The 26,814-nt window shown below is 37.2% G+C and overlaps 1 long non-coding RNA gene across 2 annotated transcripts in view; it reads left to right on the forward strand.

Annotated features, from left to right (window-relative positions):
• The first annotated feature begins 3,410 nt into the window (after positions 1 to 3,410).
• Positions 3,411 to 26,814, forward strand: part of LOC311435547 — a 30,219-nt gene continuing 6,815 nt past the window's right edge. Inside the window, exons 1-3 of one of the 2 annotated variants that reach the window (XR_014692206.1) lie at positions 3,411 to 3,495; positions 12,116 to 12,267; positions 13,077 to 13,285. This is a non-coding gene — a long non-coding RNA (uncharacterized lncRNA). Of the gene's footprint in view, positions 3,496 to 12,115; positions 12,268 to 13,076; positions 13,286 to 26,814 lie in introns of those variants that run through there. The other variant, XR_014692205.1, reaches the window with a different exon arrangement.

Here is a 26,814-nt window from a genome sequence, read left to right on the forward strand (position 1 = left end):
TGTGTGACAGCCTTGAAATAACTTTTGCACTGCTGAGAACTGCTTGCTTTTTGGTTCAGCTGGAGCTTCTCCAGAATGTATACCACCTCTATGGCAACTGGGAACTACATTTGGAAAATATTCAGCAAACTGCAGATTGGTTTTGTTTTGTTTTGTTTTGTTTTGTTTTGTTTTGTTTTCTGCCAAAAAAAGTCAAGATCAGTTGAAACCTTGACACCCGTACCTTGTCATGGAGAAAATCCTCTGAAGAAAAAACAATTGACCATTAATCTTGATAGCACATTACTGTCTAAGGACTAGTTACATTTTGTACATCAGTTTTTACCATCCAGATACTGCTGTAGTAGTTTCCCTGAGCAACCACTGGAAGGGAGTTAATTTCTCTTTGCAAATCAGTTGTGAAGCTTCATATCCTGTTTAGTTTTTGTTTGTTTTCATTTAGAAAAAAAAATCACAGTAGGATATTACAGGAATCCAAGGGAGATTTATCTGAATAACAGAAATATAGAGGATCATATTGAAAATAAGATTGGATCTGAAAAAAAACACACAGGAAAATGGCTGATAGCAATCGCCTGATTGACTATGATGAAAAGCACCTTGCAGTGAGTAGAAGTTGTATTTCAATGTCTCTGTTACTGTTCCTTGGGTGTCTGAGAACAAAGTATTTGAATAATGTTTGGAGTTACCATTACAAAATATTGTCCATTTCTGTAAAAGCTTATTGGGATCTTTCTCTTTGACGTGGTAACTTTCTTGCACGTGAGTTAGCTTGACTGATTTTTCTGCAGCTATACAAATTAGACCAATTTCATGATCCATATTGATGATAAATGTAATATATATTACATTCCTGCTTCTCTGAAGTGCTCTGAGTCATACAGAAAGTGTTACTCTGAAATACTTGCATGTCTGCGGAGTGAATGCCAGAAATAGGAGCAAAAAATTCCATGCCAAATAACTGTATCTGTTTGTCAGATGTGTAAGGATGAGGTAATGTGACACTATTGCAATTACTGCTGGATTGGGAAAAAGTGTTGCAGGAAATGGGTCATGTGGGCCCTATAGATTTAAGGTTTGGATCTAGCAAGGCTCTTAACCGTTGTCTTATTTGAAAGATAGTTTTTCCATTCTGCTTCACTCCTGCTTTCTTTTAACTTGGCTCTGCAGCTCCACCCTTCCTTTATGACATCTTTGATGCCTGCCAGACACTTCTGGGAGTCAGGTAAGCATGCAGAAAGCAAACCCCCTTTTGTGGAGCTTTTTTTTTTTTTTTTTTTTTTTTTTTTTCTCTAGATTAATGCTTTGAAATCTTTTATGCAGAAATCTTTTATGGGGAAGGCCTAAGAAATGGCAGGACTGGTACAAAGCTGATGTACAAGTGCATAGTAGGGGTGCAGAGGGAGAAAGCAGGGAAATCAGTGCCTACTGCAGTATACCCAGGTGCTGCTGGATATTAGCACCACCCAGTCCCGTTGTTTCTTTGAGGAGCAAGAGAATGAGAAACAGCCTCCTTAAATGCTTCCAGGAGCCCAAGAACAGCTAACTATCTCTAGTGTCTGGCAACAGCTCAGTTCCTCCAAAGTCAGGGACAAAGTATAAGTGCTTTAAAACAGAAATTTTGGTTAGTTCTCACTCTTCAGCTCTAGAGGCACTGAACAGTTGCCAACTGAGGGTGCCAACAAAGCAAAAGAGCTAAAAGCACCTAACACTCAATGAATCTGAGAAACACTTTCGCAGAGTAACTTTGACAGTGACTGTCTGCTACATACCTATTCTGACACTGCAGATGAAGCAGTTTTAGTTGGGCTGAGTCTTTAAAATTGTGCGTAATATGGTGCTGTGCAATTAGGTCTGTTAACTTTGATGTAGATGGTAAACCACATGGGGAAAAGTCAATGATAATACCTAGTATTAAGATGTATTGGTAAACAGATAATCCTGCAATTGAAATTCCTCTTCATGATACCAGTACTGTCTGTGTGATAGAGTACAATAACCTCATGCTTTTGACCCAAACAGTCAATTTTAGGGAGGCTTATGAGTTCATCCCAAGAGGGGAATAAACTGATAATGGAATCATATTTCTTCCATCTAACAGTGATCATTTCAAAGAAAGAAGAAAAACTCTGTTTCCCTGAACAAAGTGTGAACCAAACAGTGAGAAGTAATGTCCCTTTTTGCAGTTTAGAGCATCTTTCTGGCTGGTAATTTATCCAAAACTTTTCCTAGATGCTTGGTATTTGAATGTCATGGCTTTCTTGTTGCTTTTTTCTTTGTAGCTATCTGGTTAATCATCTGCCTCTCATATCTTAAGAGGTCCCCGAGCAGTCCTTTGTTTCTAGACTGATCATCCAGAAAGTTATTGTCAGATGATTTGCTTTCTGCAGGCAGAAAGTGAAACTGGTAGGATATTTTCAGTTCAGTTACTAAAAACCTGCCAGGAGGTGCAGCTGGTGTCAGTTCCTCTCCATTCATATTTGGAGATGGTAAGGAGGTGAGCAAGGCCTTGGTCCCAGTTTTACTGGTGGCTTAGACACATATGAATAGTAGGTATCTGAGAAGGAAAGAAGAGGTGGAAAGTCCTCAGCAGCCTGCATGAAGACACTAAGCAAATCTGAATATTCTCCTGACAGCAGTGATGTGTCTGTCATTTCAAGTTCCCAATGGAAAAATGTCAATTTATCAGGTATTTTTAATGCTGTGAAAAACACAGATTTCATGAGGATATATATATATATATATATTTTAATCAAAGTATCATGCAGATTGCATATTTCTAGCCAGTGATAAAGTTGGATAGTGTTCAAGAATTGCTGCAGTTCAGTCACAGCCATCATTCCTGCCTTGTGCTCAGCCTCCTTTTCATGGAGGCTCTTTTCCTCCATGTTCAATCTGTTTTGTATTTCTTGTCTTCTCTAGGACAGAATATGAGTTGGGCAGCATCCATGTCTTCAATTTTTTTCATGTGCACTAAAAAGGGGCGAACAGAGTGGCTAATTAATAAGCATAATGCCACGTGTAGAATGGATGCAGTTGCTGTGTTATAAGAACACTGAGCTCTCTTGTACTTGCCTCTCTATAACAACTGCATCCTGGAAAAAACAACTTGATGTCTGAAGATTGCTGTAATTTCTTGCCTATTCCCAACATCACATTGATAATGAAAATATTGAAGAGAACCTCTCTTGACTGTCTTGGGAGTTTTCAAGCAGGAAAAAGAGTTTGGGGATGAATGGAGAAGTTGAGATGCATCAGAATGTCCTTCCTAGCAATTCTGCTCTTGATCTGTTCGCAGTACCTTCTGAATAGCCTCTGTGACAGTTCTAGCATAAGTCCTGCGCAAATTGGTTGGAATATATCTAATGAGAATGATGCATTAATAAAGTTCTTTGTCTTTTTGGTTTGTTGGAGCCATGAGGATCACTCTCATTCAAGACAGATTCTTTAGAGAGCTCAGCTACTAAGATCTTTGAAAATCTCTGCAGGACACGTGTAAGTGATGAACCTGGCCAAATATGGATGACCCTTTCTTTCAAAAGATAGATGGTGACAAATGGTGGTTCTCTAGTAAATCTCAAGATCCCTAGCAAATATTAAGGGGTACTAGAATGTATTAATGCAGCAACCTAATTAATGCTTTTTTAGCTGTGCTCTCCCTGCCCCTCTCAATCTCTCTATAAAGTGTTTACAAAAGTTGTTTGTTTGATTGTATCTAAACAGGATTGCTGGATTTTAGCACTCCTACACACACACTCACACACACCCCTTAAATCCAGCAGTCTTTGCAGATATCCAGGGTGGAAACTTTCAGCCAAAATGATAATGCCAATGAAAGTTCTGAAAATAAATGAAGACAGGGAATTTTACCAACCAAATGTCTCCTGTGCCACCTGTAAAGAGCTTAATGTTGCAGAAGCCGATACAAATTGGAACAGAAGCCTACAGATGGTTGAAAGAACAGCTTTCAGTCAGGCCCCTTCTCCTGTCACAACTCTCAGCAAGCTCTGTTATCCTTATACTGCCAAATCATTTTGTTTTGATACACACAAAACAAAAAAAAACAGGAGCTAAAACCTAGATAATCTAGAGACTGAACATTGTTCTTTACAAATGCATGCAACTTTCAAATAGTTTCAAGAGCACAGCATTTATTATAGAGTCTTTTTATAACAGATGGCAGAGAACTGAGGGAAGATTTTAATCCAGATACTCCTTCCTGTTGAAATAACTCAGTTTCTCTCCCTTACCTTTGGTCATCATTGAATAAACTTGATAAGATCCAACTCTTTAATGCTGGAGATCCCAAGCTCTGTCTGTTTGCTCAAGCACGGCAAGTGGCAGCAAAAGCTGTGGGGATTTTGGCAGCGTTAGTAGCACTGTACCAGGCCAGGAGTAAGAGACTACCAGGATCCGCTCCCTTCTTCCCTCACTTAGGTCTAAAAGCAAGTTTCTAAACATTTCTTCCCCGTCATTGCCACACTGTTCTGAAACTGAAGCCTCAATTTTATGACCATAAATGTCCTTCATGCCAGAAATCCTGTCATCCTTACTCCCATTCCTTTTACCCTTCTGTCTATGCAGTTTAGCTTAACTGTGTGAGTAAGCCCTGCTCACAGGTGGTTCCTGATGTGCAAGAGGCATCACCCCCACAGCTAGGGTGACTCACCCCAGAGGGACACTAGGTACTGCTGCCATCAAACACTTGAATGTGCTCTGTATTGGTGGCATGCGTAGGCATTTTGGGACTGTCTACTGCAAGTAACATTCTCAGCTGTGATTATTTTACATGGATATGTAAACTTAGCCTGTATGAAATTTCATAGGCATAGATGGGAAGTACTTATTACATGGAATCTGAATGGTAATGACAGCAATAAATACTAAATGTCTAGGGCTGTTTCGTAGCTCTGTGTGTTTAAATTGTTTTCTCATTGCAACATTTCAATCAGAAAATCAGCAATATTTTAAGTGGAGCAACAGTTGGTAAAAAATAAAAAAATCTGGAGACTTAGAAATATGATGAGGGCTTGAGAGTTGTATATATTCTATTTTTTTCTACTGTCCGAAGTACATTGTAGATGTAGTTTAATTATAGTTCTGTTGTCAATTTTGTTTCATCAAGTTTTTCCTCCTAGATTAATCTACTGTTCATAATAACTAAGTGTAGACTATCTGCTTTTTAAGCCAGTGAATGAGGAAAAGTTTTATGAGGAAGGCTAAGAAAGGGACTATCTGAATTTCCTCTAGGTGGCAGTGAGTCATTATTTCTTGGTACCCACTAAACGCTGTTTCACTGTCCCTGCAAAGAGAGGCTTTCTCAGAGTCTGTTGTTCAGTTTTAAAGCCATTTTGGATACATCTAAAAGCACTGTATTGCAGTAGTATATATATGGTTGCAAATCAGTTAGTCCTGGAAATATGGACAATAAGCCATGCAGCATCTGTGCTGTGAATCAGCAGGTCTCTGGTGTGTGTTTTCAGGTGGCCAGAGGATGTGCAGCCAGCCCATTTTTTTTCCTAGTGCCTGTTGCACACACATACACACAGATGAAGGTGTGTGCAGCATACACATGGTAAGCTTAAGTGCTCTGGATATACAGCGTGGTGGACCACACATTGTGTGCTCCGCTTGGATAAAACTTGCTGGTAGACAATAAGAATGTACCCAGAAAAATGTGGAGCTGATGGGCTTGCTTTGGCCAGATCCCATTCTCCCCCCCATACCAGGAAGTGAAGCGGGGTAGTTGTTTCTTAGCTGTGATCACTGCTAATGCTGGTGGATCTGCATGGATCTTTCTTTCTCCAGAAAACAATGATTTTCAACTGTTTTCTTAACATTTTTACATATTTTGCATGTTGATGTGACTGCAAAGTAGAACAAATTGCTTACGGGGTGTTTGTACAGCTGTTTGGGCTTGGTGCAATGGTGGTATGTGTGATATTCTGATCACGGCAATAACCGGTTCTGTCACTTGAGTGTGAGCAATGGACTGCACTAAATGCTCCTAATAAAAGGATTACAGGCCCTCTGGTAGGTCCTTGCTGGTTGACAGTATTAATTGTAATGTTTAGAAGATGGAGATTGGATTTGTAATTGTAATTCAGGCTCTGATTTCACAGTGTGCTTAAATCCATTACTTTTATCATTTGGTTATGTTGACTGCATTTTAGCAAAGTACTCACTAACTTTCTTCCACCTCACCTGGAAAATGTCTTCACTTTCATGAGCATCTTTAATTCTAGCCTAGGCTTTTTATGCATAAATGAAGAAAAACGTGCTTAAATGCTTTACAAATTGCGGTATATGTCATCAGCTCTGATACTCTGGGTTAAGAGCAGGAAGAACAGTTTTATGAGTTGTGTGAGTTCCATGTTATTCACTAAATGCAAGTTTTTTTTTAAAAAAAGGACTTGTCATGAGCAAAATGCGTGTCCTTCAGAATATCATCAGTTTCCTCCTCTAGGTAACAACATAAAGGACCTTTTCTTTAAAACATGCAGAACTTTTAAACTATATCATTCTTCATGGCTAGGATTAACAAATACCACTAATACTATTTCAGTAAAAGGATAGTATCAGAATCATGAAGGGTCTAAGTAGTCTTAGAATTGAATGTGGCAACAAAAATGCTTTGTGGATTGTGTCAAACAATGTCAAATGTGGAATAAGTAAACAATTTTAAACTGAGTGAGGAGTAAATGATTTATTTGGTAGAGGTTTTTCATAGAATATATTTTGGCATTAAAACTTAAAATGACTCTGAATACAACTCTTTTAGAAAACATTGTTGTGATGAAAGACTTAGCAGCTTGATGGATGTGAATGAATAAGTCTCATAAATTGCAATACCACAGCTGGGATTCTGCATTAATAGGAATGAGATTATCATAGTGTTAAATCATACAGCTATACATTTAAAAGCATGTACTGGGAATAAATGCATATTGTATAATATTTCTTTTGTCTTCTGCTCTCAGCCCAGCACTATCGCACTACATCATAAATATGAGCATCAGTAGATTCTCACAGTCTCACACAAGAAGCAGATTTCAGAAGCAAGCTTAATAAATGATTACATAGTTGCTATTACTTAATGAACTACCATGATTCATGCTCCTGATACTAATGGAAAAAACAGGAGCTGATGAAGAATTTTGTTAGCAAAGATGATGTAGGAAATAATATCAATGAAACATTTTTGATGAAGCTTCGGTAAAACAGTGACTTCTGCTATGAAAAAAGAATGTTTCCATCTTTAAGGTAATTGCCATTTTCAGGACATATTCCAATTTCATGTTCACACTCTGATTTCATAAGGTTGTCTCTGGCTAGACAGAATTTTCCTATGCCTGAGCAATCACTATTAAAGATGTATCCTAAATGCTGTCCTCTCTAAATGTAAAATTTGTAAACTAAGCTCTCTGAAACTACCAACAGAAACAGGTGTGACTATCTCCTTTACCCTTTTCAAACATACACATCTGTGTGAAAAATTAGAAAAGTAAGCAGATACTGATAGATCATCAATCTGATAGATGTACAAAGACAATAGTTTCAGAAAAGCTCAGGTCCAGGTTCTATTGTAAATTTACCATGGTTTTCAAATGTTCCATGTTTTGCTAAAAAGGGCATCATATTGAGCTAGATGTGATTCTATAATCAATGTTATAAATTCTTCAAGAAGTTTCAATAAAGCCTGCTTGTTTTATTTAGTATTAGATTATTTTGCAGCATTCTGAGTAGGTTACATTTCTGTCTCAAACTATGAGGTATAATTCTTGTTTGCTTTGTGGGAAATTTTCAGAGAAGGAATGAGAATGGCTTTGTGAACCTTCCAGGGGAGCTCTCATCATGCTTCTAGTTAATGTTTCTGTGAGAAATAGTCACAATCGGCCTACATGGAGCTCAGTTACAGGCCAAAGCCATAGTTTCCTTATGGAAATGCAGTTTATGAGTCTAATGTCATCTAAAACTGTTCATTAGCTTATGTTCATGGGTGTTCTTTTAACTTCACTTTATTCTGGAGTTTGCTATGTCTCTTAAAACCTACTAAACCTGTTAAAAATGTTGTGTGCTCAAAAACTTGGACCTTCTTTATATTGTCCCTTAGTTAAATAAATGATAACATTTCTCTATGGTTAAGTATTAATGTATTATTATATGCTTCTTTAAGGATAAGTGAACTGATTTAAATTAAGGAAAAAATCACCTGTACATTTAGGCTGAGGCTTGTGAGAAGGATTTAAATAAGAACCCTGTCAGAAATCACTTTCCACTCAATGGGATTGTCAACCAAAGTTAACAAAATTCTTCTTCATGCTGTTTTAGTTTAAGTGTGTGCTAATCTCCTTAGTTATTTTGATCTGTACTCATATACATTCGTACCACCAACAGGTAGGTAGTATTGAAAAACTAAAATATTTTGCTTTTCAGTTACAAAAAATGTTTTCAGTTACGCTTATTGTCTTCAAAATATGTTGTTTCAAGGGTGTGGGTTAATCCTGATTACATTTGATTATTTCTGAGATTTTGAGTTTCTTTTGCTACTTTTAACCAAACAAAAAGAAAGTGGTAGGGAGAGAAATACTAAATCAAAACAATCCCTAAATCTGAATTCTTCTATTTGGACTATAGAGCCCAGGACATATTGCAATACTATTTGAAAGTCTTCAATTTTAACCCAGTAAAGGACAAAAAAATATTTCAACCCTTAAGTTGACATGTACTTGAGTTATTTACTTAAAAAACTAGCTTTAGATATTTTACTTGAGTTTGAGTCTACATTTTGATATTATTCTCTTCCATGTCTGGCACTGTGTGCTTAATGCATGTGTCAAGAAGTAATTCTCTCTCTTTCTCTTTTTTTTTTTTTTCCTTCCTTGAGTCCATTTAAACAGTTCTACTGGGACTCTATGTTCATGCTCCCTTATTCCTTCATTGTTTGTTGCTCCTTACTGGTTAGAAAAGCTTAGGTGCATGAGCAAAATCAATTGCTGCTTGTTAGTTTTCTTTTTGATTTGGTAATTCTCAGACTGTCAAATGTTAATTCAAAAACTAAATAAATAAACAGAAGATAATGAATTAGATAAATTAAAAAACCCTTTGGTTTCTGAGGATGAGTAATGCGGTACTCACATCCCATTTTTCCAGACAAAATACATTCTTCATATTTTTTTTCTGGCTATAAGGAGCCCACATTCAGCTTTTACTGAAGGAGTGTCCATTTTTCCAAATTAATCAAAATGGAGCAGATCTTACAAGACCATTTGAAGTCATAAAATTCTGATGTCCATTTCATCTAAATCAGGATATCGGGTCTTGCCTCAAGTCCTATGTAGTCTAAAACCGATGCTGTTGTAAGAGCAGTCCTTCCATTTTTTTTTTTCTTTTTCTATTTATTATAAACTGAATACAGTAGTAGTGAAATAGCCTAATTATATTTGTAATTCTCCATTTTATCCTCTATCATGTTAATACGAGGAGACAAAAGATATTTCATTGTAAGTGATAAGCAAATGATAATATTCCCTAGTTCATTCAACTTTACTGTGTCTGTATTATTTGAGCTTGCTGGTGGCTAGACACTACAGCACACCCAGACAATTAACAGATTTGCATCTGGTTATTGCCTTGCTGTATGTATCCCACTTTGTTTTACAGCTGAGACACAAATAGGTCCCTTCTGGGTTTGTGAAAGAGAACAGCTTTACCACATAAACCAAACCTATCTTCCTATCTTCTTACTAACAGTTAACAAAGGAGGGGCTCTGGAAAGACTGTCTCAAGTGGATGTTATATTTTGATTTCACTGTTTGAATTTCTCAGTAATGTTCATTCAAAAGTGTCTGTACATGTTAACTTCCTAGCTACCACCCTGGGCATTCAGCTATGCTATAGCTTAGCTACAGGCAAAATGAAGCCTTAGTGCAAAATGAATGCATATCTTGAATGTGTCCTCCTGTTAGGATAAATAGTTTGGTTTGGCAATTATAATATCCAAAAACAGTGCAACTGAAAGCATCTGGTTATTTGTAAGGAAATTCTACAATGAATAAATTACCAGAAATAATATTATTATTGAAAGGAAAATACAACCCTCAAATTCTCCTTCAACATTTTATTCTGCTTAGAGTGTTGAAATTGCCATACTAAAATCAAGATGAGAGTATGGATAAGAGTCTGGGGTGAGACACAAGTCAGCTTAATTAGCGATATTTTCCTTCTACAGTTACAAAGAATCCAACTGACCGTGTGGATAGGGAAAAGCACAGAAAAGAATCTGGAATCTGTCTGTTGTAAGTTGATATTAAAAAGATTAAATGTTTTATGCCAGTGATGATTTTTTTTGTGTATCTAGTTGATCTATGACAACTGGACATGTACAATTTTGGCTCATAACCTCATGGTGGTGTGGTTTAGAAGTCTGTCAATCTTGATTTAAACCATGTCATATCTCATATTTAATTGAAATATATTTAAAGTTGTGTGTGTTCATGCCTTTCAGGTATGTCTACTATCATAGAGGCTGAGAAGCAGGGTAAATTAGTCCTTATTGAGTGCAGTGCTGACAAGCTAGACTGATCACTTAAAAATTAGTTCAGGCATTTCTATATTGCAGGGAAGATGCCAAAGCTTACTGTAAAGTAATTAAAGCTTGTCTTCCCCCCTTTCTCCTTCTCTTCTTCATCAGCAATGGCTGCTTCAGAAATTCTGACTCAGTCTTGTGACTGCACAGGCCCCCTTTTCCCTCCCCTCTGCCAACAGTGGACTTGGAGCATCTCCATTCTGGCTATTCCCTTGTTCTCACTTTGCACTGTTTATGGTTTTGTTCATTTTTTCATATCTTGCCTAGTGGGAGAGGTGAGTTCAGTATCAAGTTCTGTAAACATAGGGCTGATGTTTCTCATTGGTGCAGGGATTTTCAGAGCAGCCTGAAGTGGATGTGTTGCATGTCCAGCTTTCGTTTTACCCATACTGCTTACTTTAAAAACTCCACCTTGAGTGGATTTGTGCGTTTGTCTAGAGTACTGTAGTCAACCAGTCCCCTGAGGACTGTTTCTCACTGCCCATATCAACCCATATTAGATGTCTCTGGTGGTGAACAATCACCTTCTTCGCTTCCTCAGTTCAAAGGTCACTTAACCTTGCTGCTGTGATTCTTTGTGGAGCTCCACATGCAACCTGATTTAAACAATAACAAGCCCCCAGTCTCATTAAGTTGTCTCATTGTGTAGCGGTGGGTGTGTGACTTGGACCTAGAGAGAGCAGTTGCTTTATTACAATTCCTTTGGTGTTGAAGAAATTACAATGTAGGACCATAACTTATGATGTTTCTGAGCATGAAAGGCTGCCTGTGATTGCTGTAGAGAAAAATATTAGGAATAAGTTAAATACTCTCTCTACCCACAATACAGAAATGTAATATTTTTTCAGGAGAAACGTTTGGGGCATTTTAATTTGAATTATGCCAGAACACCCTGGCCTGATGGATGTTTTTTATTAATACATTTCTGCTTTTTTTCTGAAGTAAAATCAGATTACCTAAAGATTTTTCTGTTTGATAGATCTGGCTAGAATGATGATAGCACAAGTCTGTATGCAAGAAACATTGTGCTGATGACATAATATATGTCTGAAATGATCTAGTATTTTCACAAATCATAGAATGAAGGGATAGCTTATCTTCAGATTTTAGCACTTGCTACTGCAGTATGAATTATTCTGTATAATCTTTACTTCCATTCTGAAAATTGTCTGCAGTAGCATATATTCAATTTAGGGGAAAAGCACATAAAGTAAATTAGGTTAAAAGAGCTCCCAACTGTCTGCATTTTGTAATGCTGATTTAATAGAAAGCAGCCAAAAAAGAATACAGTAATGATAGGACATAAATATTAGCATTATGTATAAATAAATGTCAGGCATAAGTTTACTTCTAAATTTGCCTCAACAACTGCATTAGGATTGATGTCCCTAGGGACTATAAACACAGTATATCTGGCAAAGGCCTGCCAAACAAGAAGTTTATCAGTAAGCAGATGACAGAAAATCATGTAACATTTAACACACCTTTTTTGAATATTTTTTTTTTTTTTCCTTCTGCTTGGTGCAGTTGAGATTGATTGCAACGATGAACACCTTAGGTTGGCCTGGAGACAGAGGGATGGAAGCTGGAGAAAAGCTACGTCTGTGGAGTTTCTGAAGAGCTTGGGGAAAGGTCAGGAAATAAACTCCAGGGAAAGGAAAGAGCAGATGGTGCATAAGGTGAGTCACAGGACCTGTGATTAACCTGACCAGCAGATTTAGAAATTGAAGATGTCTCTGTTCAAGCAAGGGGTTCATTTTTTATCCTAATAAGATACATGAAGAAGTTAGAGGTTACAGTTACTTGATACAACCCAGAGAAACCTCTTACACATTAATTTTCAGTCTCTTTCCTTTATCATTGGAATTTCAGTGTGATAATGTTTTTGAGATGATTACGTGGTATAAAACCATGAAGAAGAATTCATTTAACAATTAAATAAGAGAGACTGGTAGGCTGTGCTACACTATGGTTTTCTGATTGAATGATGGTAATGAAGCAGGGAGAGTTTCGACTGGTAAACAGTAGTATTTATTATATTATTGTTCACTGTCTCATGAGTTGAAGGTATTCATTAACTGTAGTTCACATTTTCTATTTAAATTAATGTTTGGGTAGACTTAACCAAATATATGTTCTGCTTAGAGTTATTGTATTAAGCAAAGAATAAATTTTGCTTTTAAATTGCAGTAAACTAAGATGAATAGAAAGATCAATAATTTAATTTTCAGGTGTCTGTGAAATATATGTTCTGGCATTTCCTGCATCCTGATTTGTATTTTTGGGCAGTTTTAGAGAAGAGAGGATTGCATAGTTGTACCAATTGCCCCATGGAGATCTGTTTTTGCAAATGATGGCTGCTTTTGTACTTGTAGAAACAAGTATCAGATCATTTTATCTATAGTGAATACATCGCTTTAGGTTTGCAGTCAAAGCTGCTAGCAAAAATTGTACTGGCTATTCTATTTAGTGATGTCTTCTGCTGCAGATTGCATCTTGAAAGCAGGAGGAGAGAGCTGTCCCTGCTCCCTTGGGGAGAGGAACCAGGGTGACGGTCAGCACCATGGGTGCAGCCAGCACTGTTGAAAGCACTGATTTTGGTATTTGGCCACCAGGACCCTGTTTGAAGGGTGGGTAGATGTGGAGCAGTAGACACAATGAGTGTTTGGTTGAAAGCTTGAGGAAAACCTGTTAAAATGTCTGCTCATGAGCGTTCACATCTGTGAAATGTTTGGAAAGTATTCCAGGTTAACTGAGTGTGAAATATGGTTCTAAACTCACCTGAATTTTGTGGACCACAATAAAAACAGTCAATGAGATGGTAATAGTAGTAAGAAAGTAAGTAACTAAATGGTTGTTAATAGCATAAGTCAACCCAAAAAGTAGTCCTTACAAAATGTAATTCTTATACAGAATTTTTGACCTTAATATTTCAGAATATTTTTAGTAAACTAAAATAAATTATTTAATTTTAACCTTGCATTCTTAAAAACCTATGGCTGTTATTAGACTAATGGAATAAAAATGGAGATTTTTGTTTGGAGGCGTTGTTCCATTTTCTCTACTGACCATTACTAAAAAGAATCAAACATTAATCAAATGGAGTTTTGATAGCCACCTGGACTTCAGGTACACATTGAACCAGGCATGTTAATATTCATATGGAAGACTTGGTACATTTGATATATATATTTTAATTTATAATTACTATGCTTTCTTGTACAGAATGAAGAAATAGCATGCCAAGTTTCTTCTTTCCATAATTTATAACAGCAGATCTTGTAGGGAATATTGATAACAAGAAATTTGTATAAAATACTACAGTTCCTGCTCATGTAGATTTGCCTAGTAGATTTAAAACATCCCTTACATATGAAACGCAATCACCTGAAATCTAAGAGTTCACCTGCCTTTAGCTCCCATGGGATATTTTTAAATTACATTGAGTTAGTATATTTTTCCTTTTCTCAGGCTAAAAATCTAGGAAGCTCTTTCTAAACCCTCCAACATTTGCTACACTGAATTATTTGAAGTTGTGAACAATATTTGATTAGCGCACCCTATTAAAAAAAAAAAAATAAAATAATAATTGTACACTTTTGGAGCAAATTTGTTAGGTACATTCAGCAGGAGCAAAGGCACCTAAAGTTGTAATATTACTGATATTTTGGTTGTGTTTTAGATCTTGGCAAGCCAATGCTAGTGTCTGCCACTTGAGCCTACAGATCTGGTTGTTTAAAGAATAGTTACACATAAGAAAAAGTCACATTTATTTCTAAATATTCAGCTGTAATTGCTGCAAATATGAGTTTTTTTTATTACCAGTAACAAGTATTATATAAAAGGGCCTAATGTTTCCTAGTGCACCCTTTGCTAATGCAAACAGTTTTCCAATGGGTAGATCTTGCACACAGTGATAACCAAGTGAAAAATTCTCCTTGATTAGAAAATATGATTACAAAGTCAGAAAAAAAATGGAAGGAGCAGTTGTAACACCTGAAAGTATTTTCTTTTAAACTGCTCTCAGAGTGGGGGACAAACACAACTTCAGATTCTTTATATTTCAAGTTGGCAGCATCCTGTTAAATTGCTTTGTGAGAGCCGAGTGTGCTGGCTGATGAATGCATACTCTGTGGTGTGTGATACCATGCATATAAAATGGTTTATTGAACAAAATAAACAATTCTTTGCTGTCTCTGACAGACAATTCTACATTTCTCTGCAGTCTCATAAATGACAGCTATGACCAGTCAAAGTAAAATCTACCTGTGCATTTGCAATGTCTTCTCTCTGTTTCATATAACTTAACCCTAAATACCTTTTCAGTAGTGCACATCTGTCACTTGTTTTGTCATATGGAATATCTTAAAATTCTTACTTTTAATAATGTGATATTTTTCATTTTCAAGATAATGATTTCTTTCCCACTGAGCTCATTATAATGCATAAAATTTATTTTATAATAATATATGTAACTTGAAAACTTAGGGTTTCATAGATGTGCAACTTATCTTTCTAATATCTCAAGTGAAGCTGTTGTTTCTTCCTAAACTGAATACATCTAATTTTCCCTTCCATTATTTTCAGCTAGCATACAGGAGGAAACAGGCAGTGTGTGCTATTTAGTTGTTGCTTTTCAAGAAACAAATTTTGTGCCATTATTTTGAGCATCCAGTTTTCTTATTTTCTACATGGAAAAGTGGCACATGGAGCAGCACAGAGACTCTTAACTTTTTTTTTTTTTTTTTAAGTTTTATTCTAATTTAAGAATATATTTAATATCTACTACAGTACATAGTTTTATTCTGTCCTTGCCACTGATTTTGTCTTTGATTTACCTGTGCCAAAAGGCATAGGAAGAAAGAGTAGAGATAGCATGGCCATTATAACTTCATCCAATATTTCAAACAGAGTTCTAAAATTTAAAATGGTCTTGTTTTTCTGATGCATAGTCCTTAGCATGATAAGAATTCTGATCTGTTAGAAACTCTCCCAGCATCCTTCGTTAGTACTAAGTATACTGAAAATAATATGAACAGAATCTGTACCTCACTGATAACTAAGCAGTTCTGTGCTCATTATTTTTGACATCTGAACACAGTCAATATTTAGCTAAAGATAAGAAGTTGATAAAAACTAAGGAAGTCTTTTTAAAGTATCCAATATAAACAATATATGGTCTGTTGACAGTTGCTTGGGAATTTTGTGTTAATAAAGAAAATTCAGAAGTTAAAAAATAGGTGCACAAGGCTAAGCCTGTTCCAGCTGCTGCATTGTTCCTGTTGGGGCTGACCACCTTCGGCACTGCTGAAAGGAGAAAACTCTTCAGAAGGCTGATTTCATGACTGGTGGATTTAAAAACACTTTGCAAAAGGGAAAAGTGAGCATTTTCCCAATCTACAGCAAAATAGTTCATATTCAGGCAAGTTCCCTGCTTTGGAAATGACCTCTTTCTAGAAGCTCCTAGAAAAGATTTCTGAGTTAAAGAGAAACCCCAGTCTGTGCTGACAGAGGAGCCTTGTGCAGAAATGCAGCCAAGGCAATGTGTATTGCCCAGTCGTCTTTGAGATGGTTGTGTAATGATGTCCTGGGTTAGTGTCAACAGCAAAATACCAGCAGGAGACTGCTCTATTTTCTCTCTCTCTCTCTCTCTCTTTTTTTTTTTTTTTTTTTTTTTTTTTTTTTTAATGGTGTTAAGAAGAATAGGCTTCATACTACAAATATTAAGTGAGAGACACATTATTTTATGTTATGCTTTCAATGCAGTGTTTTTCCACAAGTGAGACATTAAAGTTTTATCATTTATATTCAACAACCTCCTCAGCACCCTTGTGCTTTAAAATCCAAATCTAGTTCTGTAATAAAACTATTAATTTATGACCGGTGTGAACTTCTATAGCATGGATCAATATTGATTTTCTGAACCTGTTTCTCACAAACTTGTTAAAATAAACAATCTGATTTAAAAAAAATAATAAAAATCATTATATTTAAATTGAGAAAGAATGTGCTCAAGTCTTATTGCTGTATTTTGAGAGCTTGAAGACTCCTGTGAAGACTTAAACAGACTCGAGCTTGCCTAAGGCAACGCATAATAGTTTTTATGGTTTTCAGTCAAAGAATTCAACATGAGGAGTAAAACAGTTTAATTTATACCAGTCAACAGTAGAACAATTAACTGTTAGAGCAGTTAACAATTCTTGGCTCTCAAGGGCAGATTATTTAGACTCATTTGGGTCACCTCGGTATATAAGCCACATATGTAGTATCAGGCTGTCTCATTATGGCACTGCAGAATTTGACATATGGTCAGCAATTCCTTGTGTCTAGGGGAGGTGTCTGGTGCTATCTGGGATGTCCCTAGGGTATCCAAGACATCTGTGTGGAACTGGAAGATATGACACCAGATCAATGGGAGATCCATGCTCTTCAGTCATACTGACTGGAGGTCTAGCTAAAAGTCCTACCACCTCTGAAAGTGCACTAGGTTGAGTGCATCAACACCACCAGACAGAGCTGGACAATAAGCAGTGTTTGTATTGAATCCTTGAGTAGATAGGGTGATTTGAAACTTTTGATTTTACTCTTCCCACACATATCCCCTGCTAAATTTTTTAGTCATTATTGATCTGAATGCTTTCTGGTCTGGTATTTTGGCTTGGCAGAGGTAAAGGTACATATTTGGTTTGGTCTAAAACATATCTTTTCTTATCTTTTCATGTTTATAAAATTTCCCCAAATTCTGGAAGATAGGTTGGCTATTTATCTACTCATTAAACATGAGCCTTGTTCATGATCATAACTGGGGAGAACGTCTTGTGTTGTATGATTTGAGGACGGTAAGTTAGACAATCTGTGATGCAGCTGTTGGGTATAGAAATGATCAAATGGTTAGAAACACAAGATGGATTTATTGAGGGGGAGAGTCACTAAGGGAAATTTTGATAGTAGCTGGTACAGTGCAAGGTACCCTGCTTTATGATACAGTAACAGATAAGGCCAAATAGGTTCCCTGTCTTCCCTGGAATGCACAGAGGGAGGAAACCTAACTATTCAAGGAAGAGCTTGGATGACTGGATGACTGTCCCTAATCTAATGGTTATTTCTGATCATAACCTAGTTTTTAATAAATTTCCATAAGAAAACATACAGTTTAATCAGAAGCAAGTTGAGATGAAAATATTTGGAAAGGAAATACTTCTTTCTGTTTTGGAGAATTTCTTCTGACCATCATTAAAATAAATTTCCCAGTACTCATAACACAGAATTTGAGTTACATATCTGCAAGCAGAATTTAGAAACAGCTGGCTGGCCTGGGTAAGAACCTCACTTGAGAGTTCCACATGAGCTGCTGCTTATTAGAGATTTCCTGAATCTTGTGTAGCTTTATGGTGCCAACATACAGCTGGAGAAATGTTGATTAATGCAAACTTTGTGGCTTAATCTTTATGAGAACCAGTACCTCAGAGACTCAGAAACAGCACGCAAACTCTGCTGTTCCTATGCCCACAAATCACAGGTATCTAGACTGAAATTGTTGCGTGTTTGTTTCCTCTGAATCACTAAGTAGTAAGTGAGAGATTGTTGCAGAAATAAAAGTGGTTTATTTTTGGTGACAATGAAAGTGGGGAAGGAGGCCATAGGGACTGTTCTAATCACTCCACCATGGTTATAGTGAAGGTATCCTTTCTCTCTCACTGTCTCTCTTTTTGTACACCTGAAAAAAAAAAAAAAAAGTTCTCTATCTTGTCCTGTAGTTTCCTGAATTAAGTACATCTCCTGTGGACCTCTTGCATACAGATTCGATTAAAAAAGATCCCCTAATGGGAATCACCTTGTTTTCACTTGATTTTGATTTTTTTTAAGTGAAGGATGTAGCACTAATCAATGCAAAATAAGGGAAAATGCTAACATGTGATATCTAATAATCTGCAGGTGGAGCAGATTTGTCTGAGATTTACTGTGTTGTCTGTTTTCTGCTGTTCAAGAGCTATATAAAACAAACATAATAACCCTGCAGTTAAGCTGTGTTTGCTTCTTTTTAACCTCATCAGGGAAACATGTGGATGCTGGAATGTATAAAGGGCTTCCCTTGGCTTCACTTTTTCTTGTATATATCCAATGTACCCCTGTAACCTGTTGCTTCCTACTGTCTCTGGAGACTAGGTCTGATAGAAAGAATAGCTTAAGCAAAGAAATATTTATGATTAATGATTCCTTTTGCTTCTGTTCTTCAAAACTGAAAGCTTTGGTCTCAGTCAGCAGAAAGAATACAATTATCTCCTTAGAAACTTGCAGAGTGTTGGCCATTTTTCAGCATGGATATCACTTCCTGTTTGTCTCAGTGGGAAGAAACAGTACAGAAGCAATCCTACTTCAAGGTAAAGAGGAATAGACAGAGACAGTGAACAGAATAGAATTGTAGAACGGCTTGGGTTGGAAGGGACTTCCAAAGCACATCCAGTTCCAACCCCCTGCTATGGGCAGGGACACCTCTCACCAGACCAGGTTGCTCAAAGCCCCATCCCGCCTGGCCTTGAACACCTCAAGGGATGGGGTATCCACAGCTTCTCTGGGCAGCCTGTGCCAGTGCCTCATCACTTTCTGAGTAAAGAATTTTTTCTAATATCTTATCTAAACCTCTTTTAGTTTAAACCATTACCCCTTGTCCTATGGCAAAAAGTCCCTCTCTTGCTTTCCTGTAGGCCTGCCTTTACATATTAGAAGACCACTATAAGGTCTCTCTGGAGCCTTTTCTTCTCTAGGCTGAACAACCCTAACTCCCTCAACCAGTCTTCATAGGAGAGGTGTTCCAGCCCTTTGAACATCTTCATGGCTCTCCTTTGGACTTTTCTAATAATTCCTTGTACTTTTTGTGCTGGGGGCCCAGAGCTGAATGCAGTACTCGAGGTGGGGACTTACAAGAGCAGAGCAGGGTGGGGACAATCAGCTCCCTCACCCTGCTGGCTACACTACTTTTGATGCAGCCCAGGACACAGTTGGCTTTCTGGGCTGCAAGCACACATTGCCTGCTCATGTTGAGCTTCTCCACCAACGCACCAGGTCCTTCTGCTCAGGGCTGTTCATAATTAGTTCTCTGCCCAGCCTGTATCTGTGCTTGGCATTGCCCCAGCCCAGGTGCAGGACCTTGCACTAGGACTTGTTGAACCTCATGAGCTCCATAAAACATTAGATCCTACTGTTAAACAAGAAGCACACTCTTGGTGTGGTGGAGGTGTATTGTGTGGCCACTGTTGGTGCTGAGGTGTTGAGTGTCAGGAGCATGCAGAGCCACAGGTGAGCTCCAGGTCTCTTTGTATGGACATAGTACAGATGTCTAAGAAAAGAGACAGTTCCTGGATGCAGTTCAGGTGTGCTGAGTGTTGGATTTGTGTCACTGGGTACTAAAAATCTCTTAAGCTGTATGCTCATTTGGCTGTCTTATCTGATGCTGTGCAGAAGAGTCTTCAAGTGACTTGCTATCTGACTGACTGCCCCTTGAACATTGCTGAGGGCTAGATGCTATTTGGATCTTGGATCTTTGTTTTTGTGTCTTTAGACTCTCAAAATCTCTCCATTAAGAGAGTGCACACTGAGTATTACATACCATAATCTACTCAAAGTGTGGATTTAAACAGGACCATACATCTTTATCCTGTCCAGGGGAAATATTTTAGTATGATCATCATTCTTTTTATTTAAGTTAAAAAAAAAGACATCGTAAAAGTATCTTTGATGATGATGCTTAATGGCTATAAGAGAGATAATGAGGCCAGCTCAGGAACCACAGCCTTAGCAGCAGAACTACAGCTTTAGTAGAGTTTGCACTTTGTATTTGCGTGGTGCCTTTGGTGATAATATTTAAAAATTCATTTTCAGCTGTTTTTGTCAGATGTGTTTTGCTAGGGGCTGCAAACTAAGGGTTGGAATAATGACTTCTATCCTGTATGTATTCTCTGATCAGCCCTGTAAAGTAAGAGCTTTGTCATTCAGTTGTAAAAAAAAAATCGTGGTGTTGGTACAGTTTTGATTACCATTACAGCACTTACATTTTTTTTTTTCTTGGTATAACTATTTTTTTTTTAAATTCACCTCAGATTTTATCTTAATAGAACTTAGTATAGCTTGCATGTGACATAAGCTTGCGTTGTTGAGACTTTTGACATGACTGAGATGAATTCCTGCTTGAATCAGTTAGTCGTTCAATTTGTCTGGGAATATAGTGCAGACAGAATATCAGATCTACCAGAATTTGAAACACTGGCCAGATTTTGATCTCAATTAAAGATACATGTTTGAAACAGATGTCAGTGGAACTTAGGTCAGATTTATATCCATGTAATTGAGACCAGTATCTAAGCCTCCTTGGCTAGTCTGTTCCCTGAGATGTTTTCTTCCCTTGTGCATTACACAAATTGGTCCTGTTTTGTCTTTTATATAACTGGTTATATGTTTCCTTTTGATCACATTCTGTATGCCATTTTTTGCATCAGTCTTAACTGGGTGTACCCAGTTCATTATTGCAATTTATCTTAAAACTTTTTGAATGACTGGCAATCATAGCAAGTAAGAGAAACATCAGGATATCTTTATCTAACTCATTCAGATATGAGCATCTATGTTCATCAAATGACATTATGGATGGGTTGAATATTTATTGTTGTTACCGTGTTCAAAAATATGCTGAACAGAAGTCACAAGTCTGTACGAGCAGGGTGAAATGAGTTGCTTAATGATGAGTGCCCTGGATTAGCATTTGTTTGCTTCTGAGGAATTGGCAAACCGTGAAGGTAATGCTGCTTGGCAGACTAATCCTGACTGCAACTGTCTTTTCCTCTGCAAGCTTTACTCAATGATTCAGTCAAGCTGGGAGGGATTTTCAAAAAAGGTATAATTGACCAGCTCTGTTGACGTTTTTGTAAAGGTCATCTTTGGCCTGTTACAGGTCTTGAAAGATGCTGACCCCTCTTTTCCTTTTTTACCAAACATATTCTGTTGTACTGTGATCTTAAACACTTAACCTAAGTACCCAAGCTACCATGGGTTTCTGCTAAAATCACCAGAGGGTGATAGCACTTCTAGAATACAACTCAGTAGACTGAAGATGTCTGTCTTTTGGTCTTTTTTTCTTAATTTGAACAGGCAGACAAGACTGACTTGGTTCCTGATTTGAAGTGGGTTGAATTCTTGATGTTGTGTCTCAGTGTTTTGCAGTAAAAACAGGCTAATCCCTTCCTTACACATAATGTGAAGGCAATACTTTAAAAGTTGTGGATTTCTGGAGGCATACGTATATCTAGGATTGATTGAGCTATTTTCTTCAATTTTAAATCAAGTGCTGGAAATATATGCTTTCTAACTGTAAAGGATTTTGTGAAGATTAATGCTTGCAGAATATTTGAAGACATAAAGCACTGAATAAATGATACTTTCCATTATGTTATTTTTTGTAACGTTTTTTTGATGGAAAAAGAGAATTTCCTATACTGTGGACCAAGTGAAATAAATACAATAGACTTCTCCAGTACAGTGATTGTGCTTTGTGATTAAGGAAGTGCCAAATGGTTCAGTGCTCCTAGGTGTACAGGAGTCACACTTCTGTTCATCTCATTTTGAAGTGAAATGCTCTGGAAATTGAATATATGAGCAATGTTAGATAGTCAGGAAGATACTGATAGAATAAAGTAAGTTGCTTGAAATTAATTATTTGGGAAGTGCTTTGCAAAGCAGAACTATAAAGAGGTAAAATTTTCAGCTGGCTCATTAAAATATGGGCACGTTATATTCATCAGTGAATTAGTGATTAATGTCCCATTTTATTTTCATGTAAAGTATAATATCTGAAACACTGATGTATGCTTATTTCCAAGATACATAGTTTCCAAGTGGTTCATTTGTGAAGGTGTAGTTTAATTAATCATTTATTATAAATTTTGTCTGATTTTATACCTTGAACATTGATATTACTGTTTTGAGTTAGTTAAACTTAGCTAAACTTAGATCTGAATCCAACAAATTTGTCATCTGTATTTGATTCTTTTTCAGATGGATTTGAACAGAATAATTTTCATTTCTGAAATAATTTATGCCATTTTTCACTTTTCTGTATGTCTGAGTCCAAGGCTGAAAGTTTAATAAGTGCACAGGGAAAAGACCTCTAATAACATTAAGAACCTGTACTTTTAGATAGGTTCCTACTGTGTTGTTTTAGAGAGAACAGAGTCACCTGGCTCCCTTACTGATTTCAGGCACTGAATATCAAAACACAAAGCCAACCAACCAAAACCCTTATCTCCCTGTCCTTATTACATAGATTACATAGGCACCAAATCCTATTTTAAAAAGTGCTTTGGCCTTAAAGTCATGGGCATTTATTGTATTCCAAATGCCTATGTAACTTCTAAAGTTCAATGTGTATTAAATGTATGTATGTTATACATAGTACATGCATTTTTTTGTGGAAGGTTTCCTCTGGAAGTAGACTCATATATGTTAGGATGGACCTGTGGTGTGTTCTCATAGGAATCTTACTAATGACATTAAAGAAAACTGCCTCATGGTGGTGTACTGAGGAGCATGTTTGTGCCGTATTATTCAAATTCAGTCATTGTGAGCTGGGCGATGAATGTGTTGGGCTCTGTCAAAAGCAGGGTGTTTCTAGATATTGAGCAAACCTCCAGTGGCAAGCAAGCAACCAAATGGGAATTCTCAGCATTGCGATTTTGAATTTGATCACTTGTATTTTACCTTTTGTACTGAAGAGCTGAAGAAATTACCCCCCCCCCTTTTTTTTTTGGGGGGTGGGGTGGGGGGGGCAAGCAGGGGAGATGGGGGGGCGAGGTAGGTACTGGAACAGGTTGAAAAGAGCAGTTCTGCAGTATTTGTGCTGGGAAGGGCATCACAAGTCAGGGGACCAAACAGTTTGAGGGTACAGGTAGTCAGCACTGCTTAATACATTATCCCATAAAATGCAGCAGCAGCAATGCCATGCTGCGGGGGGTCATGCTGGTGTACCGTGCTTTGTTCAACTCTGTCTTCAGAACCCTACGGTCCATTTGCTATAAATAGTTCCCTTCATGGTACATTGTTCAGTGTGGAGCAGATATCTTCAGCAGAAATCATTCCACTCTGAGTCAAAGTCAAATTTCAATGTTAGTGACTACAGGGGAAACTGAGAGTTCAATCAATAATCTCCTTGTCCCCCTGCTTCCATGTAGACATTGATTCATTGTGTACCCAGATACTCTCTGTTTCTTAATTAAGAAGCAATGAATTGATAAGTGGCATTGACTTTTCAGAATACTGCCAGGGCTAGATCCCCTTGGGTTTCTATCCCTCCTGCAACTGAACACTTCAGCCTTCAAAAAATTTGTTTTGGCTTCTGAAGTAGGGATGTCATATCATTTTACAGTAGTGAGTGTTTCTTCCCACTTGCAGCAATGTGGAAATCACCACAGGGACCAAGATTGTTCAAGTGTTCAGCAAGAAAAGCTATATCCCGTTCATAAATCTCTAAGTCAAGTCTGAAATAAAAGTCATGCAGCAAACCAGAAAATGAATTTTATTTTAAATCGAAACAGGGATCAGCAGATATACCTTGGGATTTGGAAATGATTAAGTGTAAGATTCAGTTAAGAAGTTTCACCTCTCAAGAAAATATAAAGCAAACATTCTTATACCCGACCTATAGATCTTTACTGTGTTCAGCATAATAAAATGACTGATCCAATCATGTATTGATGCAGAAGATCTTGGAGCGTTTTTGCTGAGATGTGAGTCAATAATACATTTTGTGGTTTGGGCTTTTCTTTTCTGGTTAAATCGTGTTTTAGCTTCAGTTTTCCTCTCCCTCTGAATTGTAAGTCCTACTGGTAGCTGTCAAAATGTGCTAAAGGCTATGCTTCATCTAATCTTTGCTAATATTAATGGGAATCTCAGTGTAAATTGAGATTCCAATCCTAAAGACTCAAGCTTACTCACTCTGTTTATTGTCCTGTAGAGTCATATCCAGCAGAGAAATTGAGAATCTGAAGGAAAAGTATTGGGTAAAGTATGTAAATCCAATGTCCTAAGTGGATAAAATTAGAAAACTAAATTAATGGTGTGTCTAATTGATTCAATGTGTGCTTGCAGTTTTCAGTGTTGAATCTTAGAATGATTTTCAAAGCCTGTTTAATTCCACCTTTAAGGGACTCCTCCCTGCACCAGTTCTTAAACAGACTTTGGCTTTGTTCTTCTTGACTGTCCATGTTGGTTTTTAGGGTTTGGATCATGCTTTCCTCTACTGTAACTAAGATGATGTCTTCCAGATCTTGCTTTTCCAAATGTAAAAGCCACACTGCTGGTAGTGTTGTTCTTGTCTTATGGTAAAGATAATTTTGTCACATTTGGCTCCTGTTTACTTAATTTGCCGGGCTAAGGAAAGGACTCATATCAAGAGTTAGCATAGTTTGTGTGGTATGTGGAAAAGGTATTCAGTCTGTGCTGCTGATGCATCACCAAAAAAACCCAACCAACAGATAACCTCATGCTTCCTGTGCATAAATTATGTATCAGCATAAATTCCAGTAGACAATTTCACTGAATATGGAAAAATACATGATGGAGAGTGGCTTTTGCCATTTCAAGAGGGGCTATGATCATACTTCTGTTGTGAAAACAGCCTCTGTGTCTTCCACACCATAGCAGAATCTGGTCTATCGGAGCACTCCTTAGTCTGTTACTAAATATAGGAAAGCACAAACCATTAGTCACAGGCTTGGGCCAGTATTGGGGCTGTTGTGGGCTATCCCCTTCTCAGAAACAGAATGATAAGTCTTTGAGTTTGGGTTTCTAGGCGCTCACGCACAGACCACATGTTTACAGTGCCTGGACTCTCATGGGGTAGCTTTCCCCATGGGGAGACTAGAGAGGGCAAACCCTGCCAGTTTTGTGAATGATATCAAGAACAAGCATTTTGACATTTGGGAATAGGAAATGAGTCCTTCCTGTGTTTAAGCTTCATATGCTTTTTTGAAATTTCTCCATGCTCTCTCCTGCCTTTGCCTTTCCTCTTATGATAAATTCCTGTGAGTGAAAAAATACATTTTATCAGTTTCTGAATCACTTTGTGCCCCACCAAAGTGGAGCAGAGTTTTTAGTTCCTACTTCACCTAGATTCTTGACAGACAAAATTCTTCTTGCTTTTAGCATATTCCTGTGAACAGGAGCAAGGGGTGCTATTTTGATTTGATATTATCTCCATTTAGCTTTGTCTAATTTGAGGCAGGACCACTGAGGCAGTGATCTCTGACTCTGAAGAAAGCTTGCTCAAGTCAGAGCTCTCATAGCAGATCTGTCAAAACTGACTTTAATCCATCACTGATCTTCCTAAAACTTATTTGTGTTATTTACCTTCCATTAGCCTATTAGCAGAAAACTGCTGCTAGAATCTGAGAGACTGAATGCTTTGCTTGTATGTGTTAAAATTCATTTGAAGTAAAATACTTTTGTAAATGGGATAAAAAAAAAAAAAAAAGAAAGAAAGAAAGAAAGAAACAGGTACTTTTTTAGCTTAAGCTCAAAAGTAATAATACTAAAATATGCTGCTGCATCAAATCTGTAGCTAAGAGAATTAAGTATCTGGAAATGGAGAGGTGCTAGTACTAAGCTTTTTTTTTATAGAATTAGGATTCATAGAGCTGGGAAGACTGAAAAAATAGCTTGGCTTCAGGACGGATGAAGCATTTATTATTAATTAATGCTTGGGAAGATCATGTTATAATAATGGCCTGAAAAGATCAAAGGGTATAAATCTTCCAGGTTTCAATTCACAAAGTTTTTAGTCATGATGAAATTTATCTGAAGAAGTAGTGCCATGAAATTTGGTATTAAGGTTGGATGGGGAATTCTGAAAGTAATTCTGGGGATAATATTTAAGATCAGTTATTGTTTGGATTAAAATGAAATATAACTATTATGATAATCTTCGTTGCAATGTCCTTCATCAAATCATCTCATTATTACTTCTGCTGCAGGCTGTTTCTTCTTTCATCTATACCCAGACTTCTCAAGGAGAACTCTGCTGAAATCAGATTGAGCAACCTGATCTGAAATCAGTTTTGACTCTCTTCTGAGAGGCAGGTTGGATTAGAGGATCTCCTGAAGTCGTATCCAACCTGAATTATTCTATGCTCCTGTATTATGTTGATGAGAGACCAGACAAAGGCCCAAATAGCAGGGAATGT

Source organism: Aythya ferina, assembly GCF_964211825.1.
Source record: "Aythya ferina genome assembly, chromosome: 4".
NCBI classification, from domain to species: Eukaryota; Metazoa; Chordata; class Aves; order Anseriformes; family Anatidae; genus Aythya; species Aythya ferina.